Source organism: Halyomorpha halys, unplaced genomic scaffold, assembly GCF_000696795.3.
Source record: "Halyomorpha halys isolate HHAL.00 unplaced genomic scaffold, Hhal_1.1 Scaffold60.1, whole genome shotgun sequence".
Lineage (NCBI taxonomy): Eukaryota > Metazoa > Arthropoda > Insecta > Hemiptera > Pentatomidae > Halyomorpha > Halyomorpha halys.
Window position 1 is genome coordinate 216618 of NW_027112396.1, and position 25064 is coordinate 241681.

Sequence of the window (25064 nt, forward strand, 5' to 3'; positions counted from 1 at the left end):
AATATGAAGATAAATTTAATACAAAAAATATTATGAATTAACTGTTTATTGCCACCTAAAGTGAAATATTACATAACCTAAAATCAATGTTCTATTTTCAGAAATGGTTGTTTTCCATTAATCCATCTTGGAAAACATCTGTCACTGAAAAACAACTATTAAATATAATTGTCCTGTCATTCAAGGAACATTGAGAAATCGAAACACTGATTCTGTAAGTGGCGACTTCCAATCAAATTTTCATTAAATTGAAAACGTGAGGGAACAATGAGCTTTGTAGTTTTGTAGGTTTCGTCAAAAAAGATCATTTTTTAGAACATCGTTTCTAATAAAACGAAGATGGTCCTTGGGTGCGGTCAAAATGACTCAAATAGAAAATAAACTATTATTAAAAAAAAAAATGTTTAAATAAATTAATGTAACGAAAAAAGAGAATTAGTTAACATGAAATAAAACTATACTAAAGTGTGGCTAAAAATGATGTGAAATAATTGAAAATATATATATATATAAAATTGTACTAGGTAAATTAAAGGAAAAACAAAATAATAGGTACAGTGAAAGGTATATATAAAGAAGAATCCCGAAACAGTATTAAGCATTGCATAAGAAGAGAAATAATAACAAATAAAAATGAGATAAAAGAGAAATATAAAAATGCAGTAAGAACTAAAACAAAAGGAAAAGAAGAATAAAATAAAGACTAAGAAGAAAAGAAAATAATGAACAGAATAGAAGACCCACCCTAAAGAATGAAGGAAAGCTAGAGAATGCTGGATATCAACAAGGTAGGGGAGTGGAGGAATCTGACGGTTAACAAATAATGTTACTTTTGAAAACTGAAATGTTACATTGAATAGATTACAATCAAAATCTGTACCGATAGAATCCATGAATTCTTCGTAAAGAAGTACTGTTATCAAACCAACGGTTGTGCAAGGAAGTGATTTGATCAGAATCACAATCGACTGCCAGATTTTTACCCAATTAAGGGTACTCATTTTAAGAGGCTGAGTGGACCCCAAGAGGCCTCCAAGAATCCACGGCTACAGTGTAACAGAAAACAATTTTCTGCCCAGCCAGATTCCAACCCGGGTCCTTGGAGTGAGCATACATTGTTATATGAATAGATTGTTTAATCACAGTTTAATATTAATTACCCTTTCCCTTTAAAAGTGGATTTGGCTGGTAACGAAATAGCGTCATCTAGGAAATAAATCTATAAATACATTATATTCTATAAACATAGAGTAATCATAGTATCCGGCAATACCTTTATGGGTCTTGTTGGTCGTTACAAAGGTCTTTGTACATTTATCCATTAAAGTCTCAATTTTTATATGATTTCGACTCAAATATAAACAATACACAATATCATTGTTAGTTCTGACTAACTAAATCTTTATTTAAATTTGTACTCTAAATATCTCTGTATTTCATTCCTTTTTATGAAATATCTGAGAAAAAAATTATCCTTCATGAATTTTGGGCATTACACGATAAAATAAATAAGTGTAAATCAAGCAGCCAAGGAAATTTGTACTGTGGAAAGTTGGAAGGTGAAAATGTTCTCAAAGGGGTAGTGTTTTTGCTAAAAATGTTCAATTATGGAGGCAAATGAATGAAGTTTGTTGTACCGTGAGGGTGGTTCTAGATGGTTGGACTGTTGAAAAGGAGCTTTTCTTTGAATAACTCGAAAGTGTAAGAGGAATAGCTCTACTTCACTTTATTATAATAATATAAATAATTTGATGGTAACTTTGTGAAGAATCATGAGACAAGTTTGCGTGAATGGTTGTTGGAAACGAAGGAGAAGTAGGAAACTGCCTCGGCTCTAGAAGCAATCGAGCATCTCCTCTTATCAAGATACAAAGGTGAAAATAGCTATGTTATAAGGAGGAGCGATGAAAGAGTGGCCTATGGTTAGGTACATGAATGTCCTGAATGGAGTGGGATAGGAACTTTGGCTACTGAGGATCTCTGATACCCTTGGGTGACATTGTTGCAAAAATGAGACAGAGAGAAACCATTGGCAGCTGTTGAGCAGGGGCTATTTGTAGCCGAGAGAGTTTGTCAACTTTGACTGTCTTGAACTTCAAAGGGCTAGTTCGAATCCAGCCTGGAAGGATCGACTTTTATTTTTATGGCGGTCCCACGAAATGAAAACCTGACCCCTCATATGGTAAGAATGGGTTGTTGCCCTGTAGTCGTTGGTTATTAGGAGTTCAATCGTTATCTCAACTCACTGAAAATGAGAATTTTTGCACTGAGCATTAACTGTATCTATTCTATTCAATGTACTTCAAGCAAGTTTGAAAAATGTTGTTTTATTAATTTCTTATGCTCGTCATGCGGAAGGTAACGTTGAGACGTCACTTTATTTCTTAGATATTTCCTCACACATATGTTTTCTAAGATCTCTATTCTTATTCTTCCTCTGTTTATAACATAATTATTCTTATTTATAGTGTTTTTTGAGTTTTCAGAAATTTGGTTTGAGAAAAAATTGTACTTAGAGAATCGGAGACCCGAAGCAAGCAGCCCTCCTTTCCCCTGACTCTCCCTAAAGCCCTGAGTTTAAAACGCCTCACTGAGGCCTTTTCTGGTCAATGACACATTTTTGGGGAGCTAAAAAATAAATGAAATCAACGAGAATGTCTACTCAGGTTGTCTGAGTTTCTATACCTCCAAAACCTAATATCAGCACCATATTCAACTTCTGATTTAATACTGAATTTTAAACAGAATATATATTAATTAGCATACAAAAAAAAAAGTTAATAACAAATATATTTGGCACATCCTGATAATAGTTTTCAGTGAAGGGCAAGATCTCTGATTGGTTAAACCATGTTAACAATATTACCAACCATTATCAAACGGAAGTAATAACAAAGAGAATTAGCCCCATTAGTTATTCTGTGCAATGAACCTTCAAGATCAAGCTACTTCACTTCCTGCTTCACTAACTCGGAAATATGATCTCAAATGTGATAAAGCATTAATTAACAATTAGTTCATAAAAATCAGAAATGAGCCTATCTTCTAGAGCTACATAACAAAGAGGTTAAAGATATACATATCACTTGGAAGCGAGCAGACCGCTTGACCACAATTATAACTAATTATCTTAATCGATATTAAAAGTGAGTTATCGAACATTTGACATCTGTTGATATCCTAGCAACCATTTTATCTTGAGAGAAATGCCAGCAGTTCTTGATGTAACGATACGATATGGAAATTTGGAACCAAAAATAGCTTTGACAGCTAATTGCTCATAAATAGCTTGGATTAGTTTTCTTGTTCCATAGTGAAAGAAACGGTTTCGTTATTTGTTGGTTTTGTACTTAAATCAATGAGGCTCATTGTAGTTGTTTCTATAAAATGGGTATCTAATCCACAATGGGAAAAACCATAACCACGGACATAGCCAGCAGTATACTAAACCCATCATGAGTTGTAGAAATTCTGTCACACTTGTATAAATTGTTTTGAAAAAACTTTAGATTAATATTAGCAGTAAATTTAGAGTTACGGGTCTGTGAGAAATAGACATACATGCCTGCAGTCCTAGACTTGGGGACTTAAACTCAGAATGGTTTACATCACAGCCGTTAGAAATATGGTCTAAAATCCAAAATCCTGACGTTGCCAGGACATGGAAAGATTATACAGCAGATAAAGGAGGACTCGGATGCTCAAATCCGCAGACATAAAGGCACTAAATTAGCCGTAAAACTAAATAGCTCGACCTTCCGACAGTCCTGCAGCTCATTACTTGGAGGCGTGTCAAATTATTTGACTCCTTCCGATTTCTCTCTAATCCTCCTCTTTCAACAGTAGCACTAGTGAGGTATCAGGAAATATTGGAGAAAGAACAATTAACTAAGCGATATAGAAAAAATTGAACATAGGCACTTTATAGTGTTTTAGGGATAAGGTTATAGTTTACTTTAAAGACTGAAAAATGATAGCTCTCATAAAATGTGCCAAAAACGTAAATTGTACACACTTCATAATTTTTAACAACCCTTCAATAAAATGGAGCTCTACTTGAGCACAATGTCTCAGTATAATAACTGCATAGCCCATGTGAATACCATGCTAAATATTATATTTTGTTTTAGGGATTTTAAATTTATAAAATAGGTCTACACCATTGTGTCGATGAAAATCTTTGAATATATGACTATTAAAAATAATTAATTATCCGAAACAATTGTACAAGTCATAACAAAAACATGTAATACATAGTTGGACCCCCTCGTCACTATTTTCCTACCAATCCAAATTACCTAAAAATGCTTGATAAAGAAAGAAAGTAACAAACGCCGGTATCTAAACGCTCGTTTTGTGTGTTTCAGAGCGACAAACATGGCGGCCATCACTTTCGATTTATATTATTTTCATCATAAAAACGTATATAATAAAGATGCGAAATATGTTAACACTTTATTGAAATACAACAAGGTAATCTGTAAATTTAGTTTTCATTTTAGAAGTTTTATCAAGAACTCGTTAATTAATATATTTGTGTGTTTAATAATATATAATAACATATAATGTGCTTATTTTTGATCGTTTAATAATATATAATAACATATAATGTGCTTATTTTTAATCGTTTAATAATACATAATAACATATAATATGCTTATTTTTGATCGTTTAATAATATATAATAACATATAATGTGCTTATTTTTGAGCGTTTAATAAAATATAATAACATATAATGTATCTTTTTTGGTGTGTATCAGTATAGTGTTTAATAACATATAATGTATCTTTTTTGGTGTGTATCAGTATAGTGTTAAATAAAATCTAAATTGTCAAAGTTAATTGGCCAAATTTAAATCAATGTATTTTACAAGCTATTTTTAGAATCATAAAATATACAATCTTAATCTACAGTTAAATATTGAATCAGGGGCGTGATGGCCGTGCGTTTTGGGATGTAGGTCCCAGAGCCCGGTTTGGAACGTTGTGGATTCGATTCCCACCTGGGGCAGTTAATATTTATTCATTAGTGGTTCCGAAGAATGAATTTTGACACTCTTGGTTAGTACTCTGGTAGCCGCCAGGGGTTGGCAAAGGGGGCCACTTGGCTCACCTGTAGGACTAGTTCCCTCCCCCTCCCCAATGTACCGATAGCAATAATTATTGAATCTGAAGGTTTTATGATATTCGCTTATGAAAAAAAATTTTACACAAAAACATTTATTAAATGTGCAAATTGTTGTTAATCGCACATAAACACTTATAAATAAATTTATTTTAGCAAATATCACAAAGATACTGTTCCTACGAAGATAAACGTCATAAATTATATCCCATTAAACTAGCTTTCAGTTGACTGCTTATAGACATCTGTACGTCGAATTTTCGATGTATAAATTTCTCAAAATACATTCACTTTCAGAACATTTTTTTATGAAATTTATTGGGCCTTAAACATTAGCAAATGCACTGTACTTTGAATGGTGTTCTCTCTGGATTTCAAGTGTTGGTTGTTTTAAAGATAAACAGCTCCGAATGAAAAATTAATTTTTTTTAACATTTAGAAACAGCCACCATTTTTATTCCCAAAATTTGTAATCGAAAATTGGAGTTAAATAATGTTAGCTCTTTTCTCCTCTTGGGCCCTTGTACTATAGCTTGTAGCAGCCTATCCATACGTTTTAATATATTTTGGTAAATGTGCAAGAACACCTTTAAACTTAGACTCCCATGTTCCCATTCACATTCTGTTTTTTTTATTTTGATTTTTTTATTATCCAACCCCAACTTTTTTTGTTTACCTCCTCACCATTTTTACGGAGGAGCCATAGTAACCTGTATTACTAACCTATTTTAATCGGAGTGGGAAATTTAAGTGTTCATTTCTTGTGGCCGCCATGAAAATGAAAGTCAACCAGCCCAGGTAAATTCGGTTCTGTTGACCAACTAATGAGAATCTGGAACAGATTTACCTTGAGAATGTATTTTCCCACTGCCCAGTCCCGGTAAGAAGCAAACTGGGTCCTCCGGGACTACTGGATCTCCCAATTCCTAACAGGCATGGGGGCTTTCGGGGCAAGATTCATCGTCCCTCTATGCCCTAACACATACTTGTGGACAGCACCGCCCTAGATGCCCTTAGGACATACTGAGCGATAGCAGAAATGGCCACTGCTGATATTTACATTGCTACATGACGAGGAGGATATCAGGATTAGATTACGAGGAGAGTAGTATGTGAGTTCTAAAAGATTCCTTAACTAACCAAGGAGTAACTAAATATCCATTCTGATCCTGATAAGTGATATATTAGTCTATTCAGTGTTTGTGGGACGATTTTATCAAATTTATTTTTGTTATACATTAAAATTATTTCATAAATCTGCTTTCGATAATAAAAAAAACAAAACAAGAACTAACAAATTTCTTTTAAACTCTTCGTAACGTTGAAGAAATTTTCGAGGATAAACCACAAACTAAAAAAATGATGTTAAGGTCATCTGTAGCTATCTGCATTGAGGATGGCTCATGGGATTCCTGAGAAACGGCTCGGCACGACCTACCCAATATCCAGGAGAAGAGATAACATTACTCAGAAGCTGCTACAGGAATAGAGAGATATATTGTGACGGTGGTAGGAGGGATAGCCTCTGACCACTACTGAGCTCCAGTCCGCAATCGTACGCACTTGTAGCAGGTAGTGGGGTCCTCAACCAACACCACCCGCAGTACAGCAACCATCGTCTTTTTTAAAAACAACAGGTAATAAGAACAATAGCATTCTTACATATTACATAATATATCATAAATTTTCTGTAATTATGGCGAATTCAATACATTGGGTACTTACAAATTTTTTTATTGGGGTATGAAATTTTACTGGTACATTCATTCATACTTATTTGCAGAGATGGGAAAAGTTAGCTATGGTCGAAACTACTAGCTAAAGTTGCCATGGATACGACCCTTATTCATGAATGAATCATTGATAAATAAATATCGTTGCCATGGCAATTTTAGCTAGTAGTTTCTACTATAGCTAATTTTTGTTCGTCTCAGCTTATTTGTTTATATCTACGACAAACACAATTAGGAATAAATCAGGTTCTTAAAAATAAAAATATACAAAACTTAATGATCTTTTACTGGAAGAGTTTTTGAATTAAACTGGATTTGGTGAATGACACAATTCTTCCTTTGTTTAACTATTAACAGCTAAATAGTTTTATTTATTATGATATATTAGCAAGAATGACAAGAAAGGAGATAATTATATGTTATATATAGGTTATTTTTATCAGCAACCTGAAGATGGGGGATATTTCCTGAAACGTTGTTGCTGATTGTATGAAATAAATTATTTTATTTGAAAAAGGAAGAATTGTGTCCAGTTTAAAAATATACAAGTATATTAAAAAATATTTATTATACGCACACATGTGTGTGTTAAAGTAATATTTTAACCAGTTAATAGTATAACAATATAGATGTGTATTTCTAGATTTAAATCTGATTAATAATTTAATATACCTCGTAGGTCTGATGAAATGTTTGTACCATTTAAAATGATAAAATATCATATCGTTATTCTAAAGATATCTGCAATGAAAATTAAAAAAAAAACAATGAAGATATCCTTTTAAAAAAAAGATTATTTATAAGAGAAACCTCTAGAAATAATTTTTTTTTTCTATTTGGTTTGCCACTTAAAATACATATATTTTTTGTTGCTATACTATGCAAAGCATTTATGATTTCTAACAATTTAATGTCTAATTTATTATATGTTTTATAATCTAATTTTATTTTCAATTTTTTGGTTTTGCTAGTCCCTTCTTTATAATTTCTCTATATTCTATTTTAATTTAAACCAAACTTTTCCCAAAATATATATTCAATCATTGTCGATATCAATTTTGTTTTATTGTTATATTGTTGTAAGTCGTAGAAAATTTGTATTTATGCTTTGTAGTTTTACTATCCAAATCATTTTATTATTTTTTATATTTTAATATTTCATTAATTATCTATTTTTAGATTCTAGTTTTTTTTCAAGCTTTTATTTTGTTAATTACTTTATTTTTCTTCTATTTTATTTTAATACAAACAATATTATATTTTTATTTTAATTACGATTGCAATGCATAAATGCATATTAAATGATGTTTTCACTATTTTTTCTTTTATATATTTTATAATTTGTCGTCAACAACTTAGCTTTTTTATTATCTCTCTTATAATGCAGTAATTAATTTTATATTATAATTATTATTTTCAAATAATTATTGAGCAATGTCTTTTTAGAGAACGTCAGAAGAAGTAATTTAACATTTAACATTTATACATTATTTTATATTTTTAAATCTCTGTACATTAAAAAATAGTAAAAATTGAGTGCTTAGTTTTTACAACGGTCAATAACTAATTGTTATTATCAAAACTTACAAAATATTTCTTGTGTAAATTTCAGTATCATATTAATAACTTGCCTTATTATCACCGATGTGATCGCAAGTATAAATCTTTTTTTACCCTACCAATAATATTTAAAAAAATATTTTTTCGATTTTCATCTCACTTTTGATTCCTGCCCAATCACTATATAGTTCTAGAAATAATTATGATTTGAAGAATAGAATAACTATTTATTGTATATATAAAAAACAAAATAGGAACACGTACTTAATACTTCAGATGCATGGATATAAAAATTAAATATACATTGATAAAACGTAGTGCATATGCACTGTTATGTAATGAGCAATGAAATATCAGTGTCAGTTATGACAGAGTTCCTAAAGTCTGTTGATAACTATAGCCTGATTTCACATCGATTATTTGTTTTAAAAATCTTAAATTATATCAAAGTACTATGCATTTATACGATATTTGTCACCTTAGATTTGTATAATACATCACATATCTATTTGCTATACATCCCTATTTTATGATACACTTCTTCTTGTATGATACATCATTTCGCTGTATGATACTTCCCCATATGATACATCCCTCTTTGTGATGATACTTCATATCCATCTTTGCATGGTACAACATTTCCCTGTATGATACATCTCTATTTCATACAAATGATTAATTGTATCTGTTGAACAGAGCATCATTCGATATTCGTGTGGAAATGGAAAAGGACCTAACACAGAGTTCAATCACAATGTGCGATAAATACAAAATCATTTTTTTTTTTTTTTTTAATTCGTTTCAGTAAAAACATGGGGAATAGATTGCAGCAAACGATAACTGTTCAAAATTTTTTTATAAAATTCCAATACTAGTACAGTAGTAATAATAAGTATTTTAAAGGTCGTAATTCTCCTAAAATACAATATAATTTTTAAAATTACAATTTATAAACCGTTGTCCACGCTAGTTTGTTACAGAAATTTTGAATTAACCGCGTCTAAACGAAATTATATTTGAATTAACACAATTTTCGATCCTGAGGAATTCATTTTTTTTTTTATTATTCTTATCTTAGTATATTTACTTTTTTTATGCATATATTTTGAGAGTTTTTTTTTATATTTTAATTTAATATAATTATTTATGACCATGTTGGATTTTTATGTATAAATATTTTTTCTATATTTAAAATGTTTGTTATACGTTAAAATTCATTGAATCCTACTTTGACTTCATCATTCACCAATGTTTTTTTTTTCTGGATTCATATGTTTTATTAAAAATCCAGTTTATTAAAAATAAAATTTGTTATTATAGCTTATATAATAATATATAATCCCTTACCAGCCCAGTAGAAATGTGGAGGAAGCCATCCTAACCTTAGAAGATGGTTTCACCTCTTTATACCAAATTAATAATTAGATTAATATCATTTCGATCAAACTGTCTATTCTTGAACCGAATCGCAGTGACAACATCTGAAACTGATTCACTAAACGCTGAGCTGTTGTGAAACATCAAGTAATCTTCTGGGTCGATTGTCCCACAATTTAAAAAATAAATAATAAATCTGTACTGCTAAAACCAACGAAAGGTCACGGTTCAGAACTTTGTAAGTACTGTTACTAGGCGAGCGGTTGTGCTAGGAGGTGATTTGGTCAAAATCACCCTCGACTGCTAGCTGCTTCTCCAATGAAGGGTATCTACTTTATGAGGCTCGGTGGACCCCGGAGGGTACCCGAATTCAAAATCACGGTTTCAGAAACAGACTAAGTAATTATCTCCCACACCAGGTTTCTAACCTGGGTCTTTGGAGTAAAGAGTGAAAATAGTTCATTGAGCTATTTCGCTCCTTTATTATAAATATTATTAAGTTAATTAATTAATTCATATTAAATTTATTAAAAATATTTTTATTTATTAGTGGTTTTCCTAAGTTGGATTTATGGGGACTAGTGTAAAATTATCGTATTTCTTGGAAAAAACTTTTTTTTTTATTATAATAAACAGAATTTATTATACTGTGTCCACTATTTTCATTTGCCTCATGCGCATGAGGTAGGCCATGAGTGAATTTTTACTTAAACTTGCAAAAGAAAAAAAAATAAACGTTTTTTTTTTTCAAAAAGTTAAGTAGTCATTTTTGGAAGTTAAAAGTCCAAGTTCTGCTCTTAGAACAAAATTATGAAGTAAACAATGTTTTTTTTTTTAATTTTTCTATAAGACTTTTATAGAAGGGATATTCTCTTGTAGCAAGTGCGTTGAATCTCTGGCCGACTCAGCTACTACTGTAAACGCTTAGATAGCAATTGTTCACCCATCTATTGTATAAGTATTAAATCTGTATTTTCTGCATAAAACGAGTAAGTCATAGAATCTCAAAATTTGTGTTTACTGTAAACCATACACTTACTGTATTACACGTTTTAGTAATTAACCTTCAGTTTTTTGATTTCTTACTAACGAAGTAAGCTTTTTGAACTGAAAGGTATTTACCGACATTCCGCAACACAAGAAAAAATATATACGTACATATGTAATTGGTATAAGGGGGGAGATTTTGCAGGGGGAAGGGGTCGGAGGTGCAACACTCGATATGTTTTCTATTCAGATTAAAGTAGTTCAAAAACTAAAAATCGGAGCTGCAAACTGTGACTGTAGGAAATGTTCAATATCTGATCTTGTTTGTTATGAGCTATAATTCAAATTATATCTTGATGCTACGCCGAGAGAGAGGTGTATATTGAAAAATATATTACTATAAATAAATCAATAACGAGTTTTCGAACATTTGAATTAAAATATCGTGAAACCTAAAAAACGGAGTTGAATAAACTAGCAAAAATTATCAAATCCATTGCAGCGAACAGTACAACAGTTGATTTATAAAAGCAGACTGTAAACTATCTGATAGATTAAGTATTATTCGTATCTCCGTATAACGAACAAAAAATCAATTAGAGACATAATACGCTTCGTACACTACTTTTGTGCCATACGGCAAAAGATGTCACGAGGTTCCGTGCCCATCTGGAGTAAAATTTTTGTTGAGGCACGATAGATCATAATTTTGATAAAATCTGCAGAAATTGTGTGGATTTCTGGTTAGTCCCTTACAAATGCTATCAAATTCCAACTATAACTCTGAGTTTCGAAGGCGTAAACGTGTTTTCAGGCCACGCTTATATTTCGAAAACAACTCCTCAGATCTAGTCCAAATTTGAAGAAAAGTTGGGGATCAGTGAGAAAATGGTCATTATCAGTTTAATGGAACACCAACTACTTCACGAATGGCATAAATATTTATATTTTGAGGTAACCATTGATCTGCTTACTCTATGTACTTGGCAGACATTTGTTTTGCTTTCGTATCTGTTTTTTGAATGTTTGTACTAAATTGATTATTGAATTAATGACATTTCTATCAAGTTGTGATCTATTCTTGAATTGGATCGCAGTGACATCACCTGATTCTGATTCACCGAACGCTGGGTCGTTGTGAAACATTGAGCAGTCTTCTAAAGAAATTATTGAAATAATAGTGATTTACAATTTAATGTGTTTTACTACATATTTCGAGGATTCGACCATTTCTTTGTAATTAATAACTTATAATCTTATAATAAAATTAATTACAATATTGTAACTTTAAAAATTATAAACTTGTCGAATAACGTTTGATGGTAAAAATATTAACTTATAAACTGGTTTAAAGTAATTAATTGCCACACGTTTTTCCTACCCTTCTCGTCCTTTAATTTATTATTTTTCGCAACTCTCCTCCAATACTTTATTATATGTTGGATACTAACATCCTTTTGCTTTTTAATGCCTTATTACACGTTTTTAATGTACAGGAAACTATTTCTCTTTTTTCTTCTCAAAACTAACAAACGCTTTGATAATTTATATTTAACTATTACAATTAATTTTAAGAGTTACCTAGTTATTTAAAATAAACTAAATTAAATTAAAAACTATTGAAAGTTTAGGTAGTATATATAAAATAAAATTAGTTAGAATTTTACCACTATTTGATATGCCAATCAGTCTCAGTTGTTTGGGTATAGTACTAATGTTGAAGCACAGTGAGAGTTTTTATTTCCAAACTATAAATGTTACTGAATCTTAATGTTACTTATTATTATTATTATTATTGTCCTTACTTAAACCACTGCAAAGTTTGATGTTGATTGATTGAGTAATGTTGAAGCTATTTATATGTTTTAATAAAAATTTATGGTTGCTACTTTATAGCATGTATTGGTTCAATTTATGTTACCAAACCATAGTAATAAAGTATTTCTAAATATTTAATTTTAACTAAATATAATAAATTTTAAGAAACTATCCATCTTGTTCAATAAATCTATATACATCCTCAAATTTAATTAAGAAAGATTTTCAACTGTTTATTTCAGCGCTTCTTTCATGAAATGCTAAAAGCGAATGTCATCGCATATATTGGTCCACTTTATGTTACTAAATTATAATAATAAAGTATACCTATATACTTATATGTTTAATTTAACTAAATACATACATTTATAATTATCAATCATGTTTATTTAATCTACATACATCCTCAAATATAGCGATAGCGAAGCATTGCTGGGTCAGATAGCGGACTATAAATAAAACTATTTTCAAGATGTTGGTATTTAAAATCTCTCAGGCTATTTCAATGAGACCATGCTCATATCCACAACCATTTTAGTTTATCTTGTCTCAAAAATTAATTCAATATCCTAAAATTTGTTTTCAAGAAAATTATAAACTATGTGATATAAAGAAGTACTTCCGCTCGGAGAATTAGTGAAAAACTAGCTTTTACATCTCAAGAACTTACATTATATATACACGCCTACCAGTCTTGGGGTACTGCTTTTCAGTTTGCAGTATCCTGCTCTTGCATCTTTGCTCATTCAGTCTATCCATATAATTTTTGCCCTCCTACGTTGTCTCTTGCCAACTGTAAGAGCATTCATTGTTGTGTGAAGGCATCCTGATGGATCGCTTCGAGCGATATGTCTCACCCATCTTAACCTCATTGCTTCATATCATGAGATATAGACCGATTAGTCTCTGCAAGCAGTTCACCGTTAATTCATCTGTAACTTTACAGAGTTCAAATTTGTTATCCATGCATGGCAGTTAGGGCAGATTTTTCGGCACACAACATACATTTTGTTCTCCATCTTCATTCACTAGCAAGCATATTTCTCTTATGTCTTTGCGAGTATTCCCGTGTCATCTAGGAACGCAATGTCATCCCCGTACGTTAGGATTTAATAATACATATATAAAATTAAAATCTGAACCACTACAACCTTTGTAGGGTCAGACCAGACCAGACCAGACCAACAGTTGTGCAAGGAGTTGATGAAAAATCATGCTGAACCGCCAGATTTTTATCCAATTAGAGGACCCAATTTATGACGCTGAGTGGACCCCAGGATGGCTTCAGAACGCAAAGGGTTGACTCACGGCTACAATGTAACAGAAAACAATTTTCTGCCCATATACTATATTACATTTCTACCCATAGAGGTATAATGTGTATACCTACTTTAAATATGTCATTTCAGTTTCATAGAATTCTTATTTTTTAAAACACCTTCAACTGTCAAATATTACATTATCTACTACATAATATAGTTATTTTACCGTCCAATTTAATTTTCAAAACTACCATTTTACTCTCAATTTCAAATATTTAAAAGTTTGACTGGTGCATTCATGAATCCTGGCCTCGCGCAAGCCTTTTGTCATGTATATGTTTATCGTGCCATTACAGTGGATCTTATAATCAACCTCAACCTCAACAAAGGGTTTACCCAAATTAAAAATATTTTTTCAAATCTGATATGTAGTTCTTGATATTAGCATCTTTAAGCGAACTATTCAGTTAGGTATCTATTAACTAAACCTCTATATTTATATATAATTTAATTTCTTGTTCGAGATTGGTTTGTTTATTTTCTCACAACTACTCAAACGTTTCGGCCATTCTGGCACTCTCGAGGATATTTCTTAATTAACAAATTCAATTACAATTCAATAATTAAAAATCATTTTTTAAAATAATATGAATTATAAATTATCCTACCTTATTTTTAATATCACTGCTACAACAATGTCATTATTAATCGAATTTTATTATATTATTCTAATACTGAAATGAATAAATAAATAAACTAAAATAAAAATGGAAATATACCAATAATATAATGAGAATATACCAAACTAAATAAATTAATTTATAAGATTGTAATAGGTTGAATAAAATTATAATAAGTTAAATAGTGGACAAAAACAGGCTTATAGACTAAGATATATTTTGACTTAGGCAGAACAGCCTGTAAGCTTTGTTGTAGCCGTAATATTATAAATAAAGTAGGATAATTTATAATTCAGAATGTTTTTAAATATAATTTGTTATAATTAGATTGTAATTTAAATTGTTAATTAGTACATATCCTTGAGAATAATGGCCGAAACGTCGGAGTTATAAAAAAAATACTATAGTTGGCATACTTGTTATCAAACTACTTCAAGAACGATTGTTATTCCTTTCTTCGTAGTCCTAGTCCATCTTTGACTATTTTATGCCGTGTTTCGTCCTCGGAAGAATGGTAGCTTTGTCATTGTTGACTCAGCACTCCAGCGTTCCTAACGGCGTAGAGCAAACCGTTCCTTCTTCTACTGGGACGTGGAACTCAGTAGTTGGCCAAAATATGATAATAGGATCAAAATATTTACAAAGACTATTAAAAAAAAAAATTATGATGTGGGTTTATGCTGTGGTATCTTTATTATATTTCGGCCTCATCAAAATATCTTCATAACAGAAGCGATTGAGATCTCATTGACGCAAATAGGACACAATCAAGGCAGCTAAAGCTCACCAACGGTCATCAAAAGAAAATGAAGATTATTTATTACTTTTTTTTAGCTCTTAAGATAAAGTTATGTAAACCTATGCAATATTTATATGATAACAATTTGATTAGTAATTTCTATAGATATGTACCTCTATATATAATATCAATTATCAATATTATTTTAAATTGCTATTTAAATTTGTTTGAAAAATGTAAAAAGTTATGAAAATGAAAATTTCATAGTTATATGAAGAAATCGTTTTAGATAAATTTCTTAAACTTGAAATATAACTTCCAGTCCGTTCTGGCATTAATTTATTATTTATTTTTGTTGTTATACTTCTATTGCGGAAAATAATATACTACAAAAAAGTAAAATTAGCATTAAAATATATTATTTGTGATAAGATTAAATTAGATATTATGTATAGTGTCCCAAAGTAGATCTTCATTCTCTCTAACCTCTAAAGTTTTTTATATATAAATATGAAAGTGCTGTTAATTTTCTAAACTTATCCACTTCTTCTCTAGCTATCATAACTCAGGAATTTCCAATCGAATGACACAATTTTTATTATCTTGTTGCAGAATGCTAGTTTTATTAATAATGAAAAATTGTCCAAATAGTCTCAACCTTCTTTATTAGAACATGCTACGTATCTAACGTTTCGGCCATCATCAAGAACATTCATAATTTTAATATCACGGCGACACATTATTTTATAAAACTTTACAGGTTATTATGTTCAAGTCAATTTAACAGTCAGAATAAACCTGTATTTGTCACTGTAACATTTATTAATAATTTATATACTTCACATTTTTTGTATTTTACTATCAGTAAGTTATCACATCAATATTGTACATACACAACTTGATAAATTATTGATAATAAAATAAAAAATTGTGAAGGATATAATAATAATAATAATGTTTTTTATTTGTTTATGAAGCAACCCCCGTACAAATAGAGTTAGCCTGTGTAATTCATGAAATAGACAATCAAGTGTAGTAATTTTACAAAAATGATGAGTTAAAGATCGTTTATATAAACTAATAACAAGCTGGTATCTACATTCGTTGGAATAAAACAGTAAAACAAAAACGTCACTTCATATTTAACAATATTAAAAAACAAAACAATAACTATACCTCCTATTGGGACGATAGGTGTCCAGCTCTAAGCTAAAGTTTTTGCGTTACATATATAAAAAACAGTTTAAGATCCAATCCTGAGGGTGCAGACAGAAATTCATACAACTGATTTCGGCTAATATCGCTTAGCTTCGGCATGTATCGGATTCGTTTCTCACGATACGCGAGGCAATTTGTCAAAAAATGGAAACAATCCTCCAGGGCCGTTCCATCACAAGCTGGACAAAGCTTCTGTGGGTCCAAAGTATATTTGTGTGGACCGACATTTAGAGTAATTGCATATTTACTGGATAGTCATAGTTGGGCAATTATTCTCAATTAATTAGAGATTAGAGGCAATTATTTGAGGAGCATCCATTTTAATAACCCTTTTTGTGAAGGATATAAATTATTAATAAATTAAAATCGTTAATACTTGCCGGACCGGCCGAAACGATGGACATTTCATAAAGGATATTTTTATAAAGAATGTGTAGGCTACTTGGATGGTCGTGAAGGCTTAAACGGGTCGGTTAGTCGGAGAATTTAGAAGACTGCACAACACTGAACTGAGGGAACTGTGCCCAGTAAATATGACGCAGGTAATATCATTGCGGCGAGCAAGGACGTGTAAGGTTTAGGGCTTAGTGACGAACGGATCCCTAAAATATTAATAAGCGATGAACTGACGGGTAAATGACCGAGGGGTAGACCGAAACGTAGGTGGGAAGATCGTATATTGACTGATCTGGTAGATTTGGATTTAGACGGGCATATATACAAATGCCCCTTCTCAGCGGACACTACTTGGCAACGGACAAATCCATCGGATCCATGGTTGTTTTTTGTTTGAAATTTCACAATACTCACCAGAGGAGATGTTATAGAATTTCAAAATCAATTTTTGGAACCTAAAAACTCTTGTATTTAATTTAGATACTGTTTGGAGGTGCCCTAAACCTTTTTACCGTGAAAAATACATGAGATAATTTTTATAAAAATCCACGTAACTTTTAGGCTATTGTTCTGCATTAGAAATTGAAAAGCTACATACCAATTTTCAGCTCACTTAGTTCGAAGAAGAAGGCTGTAAGTGCAATTCGAATGGGAACGCTGTAAGTGCAATTCGAATGGGAACGCTGTAAATGCAATTCGAAGGTGAACGCTGTAAGTGCAATTCGTAGGTGAACGCTGTAAGTGCAATTCGAATGGGAACGCTGTAAATGCAATTCGAAGGTGAACGCTGTAAGCGCAATTCGAAGGTGAACGCTATAAGTGCAATTCGAAGGGGTACGCTGTAAGTGCAATTCATTAATTTTTACTTCAACAACAGTCTTCTTCCAAACAAATGTTTAAAGGAGCAATGAGTGAAACAAGAGTTGTCAAAAAAGAAGCTTATGTTTGAGTCTACGAGGCCACTTGTTCCCATTTTTGACAAAACAAAACGCAGATTTTTAAGTTTTTCACTGTTGGCTTTCAGCTTTTTTAAATCAGACATTACCAAAAGAAATATTATATATCCATAAATTAGCTATTATCACCATAATCAACTCTAAGTCACCTTCTGTATTATTAGTGGATCCATTTTTAACTTTTTTATTCATTGACGTTCATTGATCTTTTCCTTGTTCAAGCAGATGGCAATAACACCCATTGGTTTATTTGTTGATGATGATAGGTCAATAAACCGTTACGGAGTTATAAATATTTCTGATTTTTAATCTCTTTACGCAGAATAATTGCTGACGCACTTATATCCAATTGATCGATTTTTATATTGGTTTATTTTTGAGAACTGTTACATAAGGTAGAAACCCTGTACTCTGACTATATATTTATAAAGGCACACAGTATCCAATGACGCAAACACCAAAATATGTTTTCATATTACATAAATAAATTAAAGGAGAAAGACAAAATCAGTATGTGTTCAATAAACCTATTTGGTCATTTATTTATTAATTTTAACGTTATTATGTTCTCCAACTTAGACCAGGAAAGATGTGTTATCTTATAGGTTCATAACCTATTCTAGCCATTGGGAAGTGGTCTAATGTGTGGGTATGTCACGAAGTTTGAATCAAGCCGCCCTTACCAAATACCAAACGACGCTGACAACAGAATGTTAACTCACTCGGCTACATTTTCATCTGGTTAGTGTTACTTTGACTGCTGATTTGAGATGTACTGTGTCTGGTCTGAAATTAGGGCTATATTTTTGAAATCGTCGACAATCCTCCTTTGCTGTAAAAGATCCTCTAACCTCCACCACCAAAGTCTATTATCTTATCTCTGCGGATTACTTTGTTTAATCAATTCGGATCAAAAAGATGCACATGATCAGTGGCATCTTAAGGCCGTAGGCACACGGAGGTACTGAAAAGAAACTGATCAGTGACGCGAAATTAGTTCCTCAGGAATCACTGATGAGTCCACAACCAGTAGCACCGTGTGCGGCGTCTCATTCTGCTCCATTGTATTTCGTAGGGAGTGACTAGAAGTAAACTCGTTGGTAATTTGCGTCGCTGACCAGTTCCTTTTCAGTATCCCCCCGGTCTTACTTGTGTGCTTTCAGAATTTGGGACACTCTATATAAAGTGAAAAAACAATACTGCCTTCAGCAGTTGCTCTAACCACTGCCAGCTTTACCTCATGGGCCTCCTTACTCCTGAACCTCCTTACCGCATGAGCCTCTTAAATAAAAACAAATTTATAATGAACTGTGAAGTAGGACTTCTTCAAGAAATATTGAGTAGTTTATCTTGTTTTGTAGAAAAACACATCTTGTAAATTTTTACTTTCTTTTTAATGCTTCTTACTTTTTAAACATTAAATACCTTAATGATAAATAATTCCTACTTACCGTATTGTATATAACCCAAATTTATTGAGAAAATAATTTGAATCTTCAATCTGAAGGGCCCTCCTTCGTCAATGAAGGCCTTTCATTTCATTCAGCCGTCTTATTCACACCTTTTCACAGAAGTGATTGATGACTGAATGAACTATATAACGAATGATGAACTATATGACTGAAGAATGATGAACTGTATAACTGATAAATGATGAACTATATGACTTATGAATAATTAACTATATAACTGATGAATGATGAACTACATGAATTTCTAGGGATTCAGATATTCCACTTAGAAAGGAAGGCGCAGAAGAAAAAATAAACTCTACATAAGGTTCGATGATGTATTATTTAACTTTTAAATGATTTCTTTGTATGTCAATGAAGGAAGTTATTCTTTTTTTATCTGGAATCCGAATGACAATCTACGAAATGTGAAAAGAAAAACTGTAAATAAACTGAGAAAATTGTGCAGGATCAAAAGGAGTGATAACATTTTTTAATATGGAGGTTATAAAATCATTCTCCAATCATAAAATTAGAATTTTCTTTTTATTTAGAGGAGCCCACGTTCTCCGCTCCTCCTCTCTATGTCTGCTATCCTGTCAGGATTCTTATATACAGAATCTTAAAATATATGTAGTGTTCAAAATATGTTAGTGTATTCAAATATATTCTATCAATAATGTATCCATGTATACGTCAGAGGAAATGTATCCAAGGTCTCAGTGACTACATATCTACATAGATACAAAGATCCCTAGGAGTGTTTGGCTCTGGATAAAGTGTTTTGAAAGTAAACTGGTCTATCAGCAGAGAACAAATAGATCGCCAAAGATAACGAAAAGTGATTAAATACACTTAATTTATAAATAAACATTTTTGTATTTCCATGGTTGTTATAGCAATAGTCAGTTTTTACTTTCACTTATGTTAGCTATGTACCATATGATTAATTTTACCTCAAAGTAGGATGGTAAGAGAACGTTGTTTGATCCACCAACTGCAACATATCATTTTTTTTTTATTAAGACTATATTTAACCATTCCTCAAGTACCAATTATCGTGTTATTTTAGAGCAATAACCATTGAAATATAACTGATGAGTGCTTATTTAAAAATGAACTATAGATCTATATAAACTCATCAACATATAAGAATAATTCTAAATTGTATATTTTAACAAATAATGACAAGATGGAGCGAGTTGAAGATGCTGCTGACCCCAAAGGTTATCACCACTGCCACAGAAATCACGCAAAGGAGATCATCTTCTTCGTTTGCTAATCACGATGACCGTGGATCATAACAATGCCTTCTTTATCTTAAGGCGTCATTACTCAGATGCGCAGGAAATTTATAATCATAAATTCAAATTTGAATAATTTTGATTTTTGTGGTGAAACATCTAAGTGTGTGAGAGCCTTTTCATAACAAAATAACGAAAAATCACAAGTTTTTTTTATAATAAATTTTGGGAAAACTATGGGAAAAAGTATTTTATGATGTTTATCTTCATAAGTGTAGTAGTTTACACAATATTTGATAAAATAAATTTACAATATTTTGAATTCTAGTTGTTTTATTTTTATACCAGATCGCCCTGGTGGGCCTTACATGGTTGATATAACTTATATTATATATATTTTTTAACAGTTGATTTTGAGGGGGTATATTCATACAAATGACACCCCAATCTATATAAAATGTTCTTATTAAACGAAAAATAATAATAACAATAAAATAAATAGATAAGAATAATGCTTCTTAATAAAAGAGGAAAGTAAAATTAATAACAAAAATAATGATATTGGTACTCTTAAATAAAACAAACAATTGTCTTCTAATAGTAAAAAGAAATAAGTTAATTTGAAAAAGGGAAGAGAGAAAAAAAATAATAATAATTAGTAAATAGAGGTAGTGTGACTATGAATTAATTTTATATTTATTAAAAAATTATAACAGAATGTCTTGCAGCAGTCTGGGCTTCAGTCTTGGGGTTGAGGTTGGGTTTCTCAGGTTGTAGGTCACTGCTCCTTTAACTGTGGGCAACTGGGAGTGGAACTTTATGAACCGTTTTTTGATATAGTCCTCTATTGACTCTATTTGTAATTCGCGATGCAATTGGCAATTTCTTACGAACCAAGGAAGATTAACTGCGATTCTTAGGACTTTATTTTGAAAAGATTGTATTTTTTTCTTTTTCGTGCAGAGTGCCGCTCCCCAGACTTCACAGCCGTACATTAGCAGTGGCCTGAGAATTGTTTTAAATATAAGAACAGTTGTTTCTGGTTCTAGTTTGGAATTTCTGTTTAGGATAGGATACAGCATTGCTAACCTTACATAAGTTAATTCTAGTTGTTGGGATAAAATGCAAGATTTATGGAAAAATATCTCATGAACCATTAGACGTACAGTTGCCTTCTAGCCCTTAAATTTAAGTGTTACCTAGTTGAATGTACTTTATGACATTTATCTTGGTAGGAGTAATACCTATACCTTTATGAATATTGTTCAAATAAATTGGTTTCTAGTCGTTTAGACAAAATTTCATATGCAAAACTCACATTCATATGCAAATATCATAAAAACTACTATGATGATATTCATATGATTTGAGTGCTAATAATCTATATGTATGTCTAATGATTTCTAAGAAATTTCTCAAAATAAATTAACTAGCTACTCATTTTTCATTGCATTTTTTATGAAATGTTGTTTTATCAAAAACTGTTTTTCGGGAACTATTGAACGTAAATAGCTCTGTTAGGGCTCATATTTTAGCAAAGTCGGTTTACTTTACATGATGTTCTATCAGGTTGTTTAGTCTTGTTGGTAGTTTTAAAGATATGATGCTCCGAATAAAAACATTTTTTTAACTATAAGAAGATGGTCAGGGTTGCGGTAAAAAAAAAAGAACAAATAACTATTTTAATGTCCGACGTTTCGCCCCACTTTTGTTTTATGTATGATGTTTCCTGTACTTTTTTTAACTGGATATTTTACGTATTTTAAAAAAAAAATTTACTCTTGGGTTACTTATTTTTTTATTCCTATCATTGTTTATTCAAGTTTATTTTATATTGATACTATTTTATGTCATCTTTCCTTTTATTTATATGTAATTCCTTATCACTTTATTTTTACATAATATTTATCCTAGCTTAAATTACCTTATTGTTGTAATATTCTCAGTTTGCTTTTTCTTTGTTTTTAGCCCTAATGAAGCCCAACAAAGTGGGGCGAAACGTTGGACATTAAAATAGTTATAAACTATTTGTTCTTTTTTTGACCGCAACCCTGAGCATCTTCTTATATTTAAATTTTTACGGTCAACTATATATATAACGTTTTGAAACAGCCGTCAATTTCTAATACCCGTAACTAAACTCGGGCCACTCAGTTTTGACTAGTAAATATGCATAGTTTTCAGTAAATTAATCAAAAATAGTGTAAAAATTACTGTATTTTTTCTTCTCTTAATCACTTGTACTAATATGGTTCTGGATAGCGTACGTTACCACCTCTACTGCTATCCAATCATAATGAAATGTTCAGAAATTTTACGGCTAAATATCTAGATGACTCCTTATCAATTCTACTCTCCCTTAACCAACCACAATAGTAATATTCTGGGTATTTCATAAACGGCTCTTCCTGTTCATTATATTCTTAAACAATTAATTATTAACCTTAAAATGCAGGTAATTATCGATGATCCTGAAGAAACATGGATCCCGTTCTTTGTAACCACGGCCAGCGGCTCCTGACCCAATATTGTAACCACTGCCTTCAGCGGACCCAGCCCATCCCCTTATAATGTCATGTGGCAAAGGAATGGCACTAAATACATATGTATATATTTGGAAGTTACGGGATGGGCAGGCACAATATCAGCCGTAATCCTAACTCCCCTCGTAAACAAACACACAGAATGTATATTAGAGGAATTAAAAGGCGAAATAAAACAGTTGTTTCAGCAAGCTGGTGAGTCTTTTCAGTGTCCCTTTTTCCTTTTTTTTTTATTATCATCACCAGACTTCACATAAGATGGATATATATTAATATTGTTATTTATATATTTACAGTAAAGGAGAAAAGAAAAAAAAAGTAATTATTTATTTGGTTTAGATCGCTCGGCTATTGTGAGATGTAAAAAAAAAAATTATTTATTTATTTTTTATTATATTTAGATATATGTCAATTCTGCTATTTATTTATTTAATAAAGGAGGTAAGAAAAAAGAAAATTAATTATTTATTAAAAAATGTATAATTACCTGCATTTGAGACTGTTTTTTTTTAATATGATATGTATGCATATGTTTAAAATAATAAAATTTAGAAGGGTGAAAAATAAAAATAAAGTAATTATTTATCCAATATGAAACAGCAGAAAAAAATAAAATGAGGAGCTATGAATAAGGAAAAAAAAAGATTAAAATAATGAGGAAGCTATACTGACTGACCTATGCACTTGCCAGTCTTCTTTATTTAATTAATCCAATTTTATCTTTGATGATTAAATTATGTTAATTAATATTAAAAAATGTTAATTCAGAGAATTAGCCTATGGTCAAATGATTAGGCTGGGAATATAGGTTGTCATTTGGAACAGATATGTTGATATCAGTTGTAAAATATTATCAGTCGATGCCTAATTTTCGAGCAGTAAAAGTCAAAATTATGAATGTTAGTTCATGGAAAGTTTCTGTAAGATCGTTAGTATCAAAGTAAACTCTCTAAATACTAACTGCTTAAAAGTAATTGTGAAAAAGAGATATTAATTGTTACTAACCACCACAAACTGTTACCAAGTACTACAAACTGTTACTAACCACAACAAACTGTTTTGTAAGATTTATCTTTGGGTTCCTTAGGCACTCTCAAGTCTCCCGTTGGTATTCCGAGTTGAAGTGGCTCTATCCAACCTCCCGAAGGCAATACCTCCTTGGTGTTTTTCTATTCCAAGTTCTTAACATCAAAATACCTACCTATATCATAGATCTCCTCACTCTTCGTTCATCCATCCACTCGTTAAACACCAGATCCCATCCGAATGATTTATACATGCCCTCCTATAGAACCTCCTTCTTTAGCAAATCCTTCGTCATTCGTACAACCTTCCTCTGGAATTCTCTTCCCATCTCCATTCGCCAGTCCTCATCCATTCTCTCATTTAAACTACACCTATTCCTTCATTTATTGAATAACCAAACCTCCACATCTTTGTAATCAAATAAATAGGCAGGTATTGATTAACATTGTAAACAGTAGTAAAGCCAATATACCAATGTAATTTCATTCTACTATCTGAAAATTTGTAAACGCTCGCCAGATAAAAATCTCACTATATGAACCATGTAATTATTCTTAGAGGACATATGTCCCAGAATAAAGTTATTTTTTCATTTCATTTCAAACAAACTGTTACTAACCACAACAAATTGTTACTAACCACAACAAATTTTTATTAACCACTACTAACAGTTACTAACCACAACAAATTGTTACTAACCACTACAAACTGTTACTAACCACAACAAATTGTTACTAACCACAATAAATTGTTACTAACCACTACAAACTATTACTAACCACAACAAACTTTTACTACCCACAACAAATTGTTATTAACCACAATAAATTGTTACTAACCACTACAAACTGTTACTAACCACAACAAACTGTTACTACCCAGAACAAATTGTTACTAACCACTACAAAGTGAGAAGGAGTTATGAAGACCTAAATACGGAGGCAGAA

General features: G+C 31.2%; 1 non-coding gene across 1 annotated transcript in view; it reads left to right on the forward strand.

Annotated features, from left to right (window-relative positions):
* Window positions 1–6453: 6453 nt before the first annotated feature.
* LOC106692557 (uncharacterized) overlaps window positions 6454–25064 on the forward strand; it is a 54689-nt gene continuing 36078 nt past the window's right edge. Inside the window, exon 1 of the transcript XR_010844185.1 lies at window positions 6454–6764. This is a non-coding gene — a transcript (uncharacterized protein). The remainder of the gene's footprint in view (window positions 6765–25064) is intronic.